Raw genomic sequence first — 6,501 nt, 5'->3', positions numbered from 1 at the left:
CCCCACCCCACCTTCAACGAACCGATCATGCGGCGTACAAAATTCTGACGCTACTGTTACGAACTATGACATCAGAGATCAGAACTAATTTAATTTTTAGGATAAAAGAGTTTTATCCATGGTTCTCCCGTGCACAATCCAATTTCTGAAGTAGAATTCTAGACACACACAATGCTTGTTACATTATATGTCCGGACTAAAACAGTATACTTCACCACGTTCTTGGTAATTAGTAAACAACCACTGACATTTCCTCTACGCTTGCTAAAATACACGACACCGTCTCTGTAACATATGAATGTATGCAGAACCCCCAAAATTCCCGTGAGAAATGTCTTTGAAAGTGCTAATATTCCCAGAAGTACGGTCTCTTCCATTTTTAAGACTCGAAGGAGCTTCCTATTGGTTACATCCCGTCTTCTGATTCTGACACTTCTCCTTTCATTGTCATTATAGCCTGCTCTTTATTGTTCTTCTATTTAGGGAACTATTTGAGAACGTTAGACTACGTCACTATTAATTAAGGTATATCTCTCGCCTTTATTTTCCTTCGATGGGGACGTATGCAACCTGCTGCAATCATGCAAATACATGTGGTTCCTATACACCGGCGTTCCTAACCAGAGTGTTCGGAGATGAAGGACGGGGAGGGGGAGGGGGCTGGATTAGCCAATTCGTTATTCAGTAGTCTGAGAGAAGGAATCTTGTGGTATCCTTGTTTGGGATTCACGGGACATTCATAAGAGCTGTATGCATGGAAAGTGTATTCTTTTGATATCTAGTTCTAAAGCTGTGTCAATATGAGCCGTCATAGATGAAATTAAGTTTTATGGGTTATCAACGATCCCTACGAGGTTTTTTATCCGCCTCCCCTCTCCCTTCCTGATGAAGAATGTACATTAGAGTTAGATAGTCTAGAGCCAGGCGCGTGGCAAAGGGGGTGCGAAGGGGGCGACGCCCCCCCCCCCTCCTTGAGCATATTTTTATAATATCGCTAGTTATTTTTTAAATTGAAAATGCTTAGATGCAACTAACAAGGCCTAGGAAGTGTGTTTTCCAGCGATCTGGGAGGTATTTGCGGCCAAAATTTTCTTGTACGCTCCGCGCCAACTAGTGGTGGCGCTACGCTTAGCCTTAGGCAGCTGCATGGCCGCGTTTTTTGGTCCGTTTGATCCAGCAAATGCGCCGACGAGCATCAAACGGATCATGCAGTTGACTGGAGATTGTTTACCTACAAGCTTCTTCCCTCCCTTGCCAAATTCCTCGCTACGCGCCTGTCTAGAGCGTAGAGGTTCTTAGGCTGTAATCGCAACCACCCATCAATATAAAATATAAATATGTCTCGATCTAGGAGTATAGATATCCTCTAAAGGTAGTAAATATCAGATATATTTGGTACTTTTTTTGTACTTCTGAGAACCACGGGAACACGCAAGTTGGTTGAAGAGATTGTGGAGGGGCGTGGTATGCGTGTAATACTCCAAATTAGTTTTCGTTGTCTTCTTTGCCCCTTTAACCCCTCCTCGCAATCATGGATGTAGTAGGGGAGATACAGATCTGTCTATGTCATATTTATGTAGGCTACCCGCCTACTATATAACCCTCTCATGCATATCATTAAATGTTCCTTTAACGTTGCCGAAGAGGGTATTTGACCACGATCTCTACCATTGAACCGTATATGCAGAACTCACGTTAACTTCCTTCACTTTATTTTATGCTCGATAATGCGTTGTTAGAAATAGATAAATATTTTACTTTACCCCTACCTCCAATCGCGTGACCAGTTCGGATTTTGAATGCATATTCATTTAAGATTTCGACGATGGAAGTATTACTCAGTCGCAGGGGGGGGGGGGTGAAAACTTCCATGGTTCAACCCCCTAATAACTGTCCCGTCGCTTCAGTTCATGCAGCCAATGTAGATCCTGTGGTTATAAGGTTATAGATCTTACGTCAATCTACCCTTAGCAACGGACAAAATGGACGCCTGCAGCGTTTCTCTTTAGTCACAACCCATGCTTATCTTCCTTCAGAATAACACGTATTTTATTATATCTCACGATGTTCAGGTTTATGGAATAAAGAAAAAACAGATATCGTTACATTGAAGGTAATGTCATCCAACCCTTGGGCTTCCATATTAATATTCAATATATGCCTATCACATCACATGGTGGCTTGACAGCGTGAAATGTCCGTTACTTTGACCTTAATTAGCTGGGCAGTATGGTGGATTAGTGTACATAGAGAAAGAGGGAGAGAGAGATAGTTGTTCCATGAATGGTAGGGATCTAAACTTGCAAATTTTATATTTAAAAACTTCATGTCCATTACCTGCAGTCATGATTTTTCTATTCTCAATCTGATATTAATTTATTGAAGTTTTGACAAATATTTGTGTTATAATTAGACCAGTGTAAAGTCAAGTGAACGTATTACCATATAGGGTTCAGATGGAATTCGATTATTCAATTTCTTCCAGTCAAAACAAAGACGAAATTTATCGAGAATTGGGAAGGATAATGAGCAGAATTCTGACTTGGTCCCTATATATGACCAATGGATAAATCACTTACTTGCCTCCTCTGTACAATGGCACTCTACGCGTGTACAGTAAAACAATCCTTCAGTAATACACACAGGTTAGCTATAGGCCATCACGTGACAATTTACTAAGTGATGAACGGATTAAGGCATGTGTTCTTTAAAATTCGTACCGTGTTTTCATGTCCTAAGCTTTCGATTCAGGTTCTCATGATGTTTGTGCGTGTGTCTGTATGCGTGTGTGTGTATGTTATATCTTATCTCATCACATAATGAATTAAACTTGGCTCCGCTGAAAAGCCAAAGATAACATCACCGTCTGCCCCCGGAAGTATTAAACTTCATGATTTAGTTTCTGTCACATCTTGGAATGTTATAACATAATCTAATTGACAATAGACTTGACTACCGTATGATATCGACGAGCGGTAGTTCGAATTACTTTAAAGTCACGTGCTTTGATTATATTTAATGTATTATGACATTTCATACCTGTTTACAAATTTGATAAAATATGGTTCAACCTCAAAAATGAGACCACATTTGGTGACGGATCCATGATTTCTTGGATACAGATATCTTTAGATGAAAAATTACTGCCGTTAAAATATAGGTTTCTAAGGCACTTACATCGCTAAAATTCTAATAAAACGCCAGCTACATTTTCCAATATCAGGCTACTTTGCTCTTGAGCAAAATTATGTATGCTGCTAACTTTTAGAGCCCGATATTTTTTTCGCCATACCTGGATCAGTGCCTGGGATCTATAACGATTCACGTGACATTCTGTATGGGAGTTAGCGTGAAGTAAAAGTTTTTGAACGGTCGGCGAATGGACAGAATATACCGGTATAGCAACTCCCTGGTATATTCATTATCCATGGTGTAAACTATACAGCAACTGTTCACATGTTGTCTATTTCACGAGAACGTTTCCTCGATCATATTAATTAAGAGATGTTTCCTCTCTGTATGTCAGTGTTTAAGACTAGTTTCCATTGATCGTTGATATACCGTATCTTGTATTGGGTCGTTAAGAAAATAAAACCGATAAAGTCGGGAGAGGACTAGAAAGGGCATGCCTTCCCCCTCTCATTAGTTTTGTATAAAACTCCTGAAAGTAGGTTTTTTGTTTGTGTGAATTGGTGCACATTCAACTACCCCTAGAAGTCCCCCACCCCCCCCCCCCCCCTTCGCTGTAGCTCTGTAACACCAAATGCTGTTAAGCCATACAACTGTTACCTATTGGAAATTTACCTTGTGCGATACAGAAGCGACTCTGTTTACGTTCTGTAAAATCTTATTTATTTTACAAGTATAACCGAGACGAAACGACTCGTGGTCCCCCATAATATTTACCCAGCATGTCTCGTTAAAAGGTCGGGGATTAAAATGCATTTCATAACGGCGCAGTGGTTGGAAACGTACCGTATATAAATAGACTTATATGGGCATAGTGTCCTTCGCTGCTAAGTGTTCGGTAGCCACTGCAAAAATTGAATCAATTTTGGGTGCCTTGTAATTTTTCGACCTTTCTCTGTACCTTGGACTTTAAAAGGAGTATGAAAGTGTAGTCGTATACTCTATCAGAGTATGCGGTAAGCTTTTATGGAATTACCGTATCCATCAATAACAATAATATATGTATTATCATAATATATATCAAAGGAATTGCATCACCCTTGTGATGTCGGTTTTGCCTACATTCCATTCAACTCATATATATTTATTGTTAGATTATAATGTTCTAAGGTCACCCACCGTAGGAAGGTAAGGAGCAAGGGCGGGCTGGGGCATAAATTACTACCCGGTTCAGCAATCGAACCGGCAGCGCTGGGGCCTTGAAACAAGCGGTGTCAGTTAGCAGTCTAGGGTTAAACTAGCATGTTTTGTGTCCAAGAGTACATCGGCGCCCTCGGAGCTTCAATCCGGTGGCTCCATGGCTCTTCGGACCTAGAGGTGCACCGGTTGCGAGACCCCCCATTCATCCCCCAATTCGCCCCTGGGAGGGGAATAATACATGGGATTCGTCATCGGGGGTATGCTAGCAGCGTTCGATCCAATGTCATGTTGTCTTTATTATTGTGAAATATTTGTCTATGAATATAGGAAGAAACATTAAACCGGAAGTGTGATTCTGGTTTTCGTCTTACGAGACTATTTTGGACCCCTCATCTCAGCTTACCATCCAGACCGTCAGTTGATGTATACGTATACTATATGTCTCCCATAACGTGATATATCTCAAAATATCTGTTCCTATAGAGATAAAGTATAGCTCACCTCTCGTTTCTCATGTGAAACACTAATATACATCGCAAATAGGAACCCCATACTAATTAAACAGTGTTTATTGTGATGACGGCACTGCAATATAGATTTACGTATTGTCTTGATCTTGCTAACGAGAGAAGAAAGAACTGGTTATTCTTCAATTCTATACCTTTACATGCTTCGTTACAAACACAGTTGCAAATCATTAAAAAGCGTTGTGACAAGGTTATTTCCAATCAAATCATCTCATGTTTATTCCATTTACCATTCCATGCAGATACCGAGCAAAACGGTTTTTGGGGGTTTGATAATATTTATATATCACGCAAGCAACATTAAAAATAGTGATCATAACCGCAGATGTTTAACGTTAATCCGGTTTCAATATCCTTGAAGTTGGTTGATTATTTCATGAGACAATGTCGCAGCAACATGATATATATGAAGTATGCCTATACTATTAAAAAAACAAAAACAAGTGACCTCGGTAATGCGATGGCGGCACACGAACTCGAAAAATTGGCAGAAACGGAAGTTTTTGCAAGAATTTAGCGATTAAAACAGAAGGACTTATAAACAAAAAACCTATTTAGACAGTCTTGTAAGTCGGAAAGGGATTTGTGTAGCCTCGGAAACATTCAACGTGTTTGATTTCTTCAACCTAGGAAAGATGTACACCACGATGTCACGTTTGACTCTGTATATATATATATATATATATAAGCCAGTCATATGTAAGTCATTATTCATCCCCATGTTACTGGAATGTTTCTTTCAAGAGGGTAAATATACGTCCATTTAAGTATTAACACCTGTGTCTGTATGGATATGAAAGGCTTAATGAATGTGCGGATCACATAAGGCAAGTCTCTATACGCAAGGTATACCTATGTATATAGCCTTACCTTCCTCACACACCCTGCCAACCTCCGCACTACTGCAACCACCGATTTGATCGTCTGCTGTTCCTTGTATTCTAACTGCAATTTGAGGAAGAAAATAAAGAAACAAAATAGAGAATGAAGTAATTAGCCAAAGTGAGGTAGGGAGGGGGTGGGGGGGGTGCCACGGTCTAACGTAAATCCTGTATATAATAACACAAGTATATAAGTTGCTCATGTGCATTTATTTGCTTATTGAGAAACGTTACCTATATAGGAACAACAAAGTGGAATACATGCATGCTAATCAGCTGCATTACAGATGGCATGATGGTCGAGGCAAGGGTGGTGCGCATGCGCAAGCTTTACACTCGATTCTGAAGTAGAAATCCATTGAAAGTATCTGTAGAGTTCATCGTTCTAATGTGAGTATTGTTTGAGGTTTATGAAAGAACACACGGGGCAACATCAATTATTGTTGGTAAATTTAGCGTAAATCACGATCGGCAAAGCGCTCCCTATTCCCGGTTTTATCTATTCATATATCCGCAGGTTAGACACAGAAGTTATATTTTCACTAGGGATTATTTTAAATCCGTGTTTTGTAGAATAAATCAAACGATGATAAGCCACGTATATAATCTCTTAGCTCTATTTATTTTTTGAGATACACATGCGGTGACCATACGCTCTAAATGCAATTAATATTGACGTATCTGATTGGCTGTCGTTCTCATAAAGTATCGTCTGCTTGACTATATGTCTTGGCGCATTCCTGTTGGTCAGTTGTTAATTGCGA

Source organism: Apostichopus japonicus, chromosome 3, assembly GCF_037975245.1.
Source record: "Apostichopus japonicus isolate 1M-3 chromosome 3, ASM3797524v1, whole genome shotgun sequence".
Taxonomy (NCBI): domain Eukaryota; kingdom Metazoa; phylum Echinodermata; class Holothuroidea; order Aspidochirotida; family Stichopodidae; genus Apostichopus; species Apostichopus japonicus.
This window is presented reverse-complemented; position numbering follows the sequence as displayed.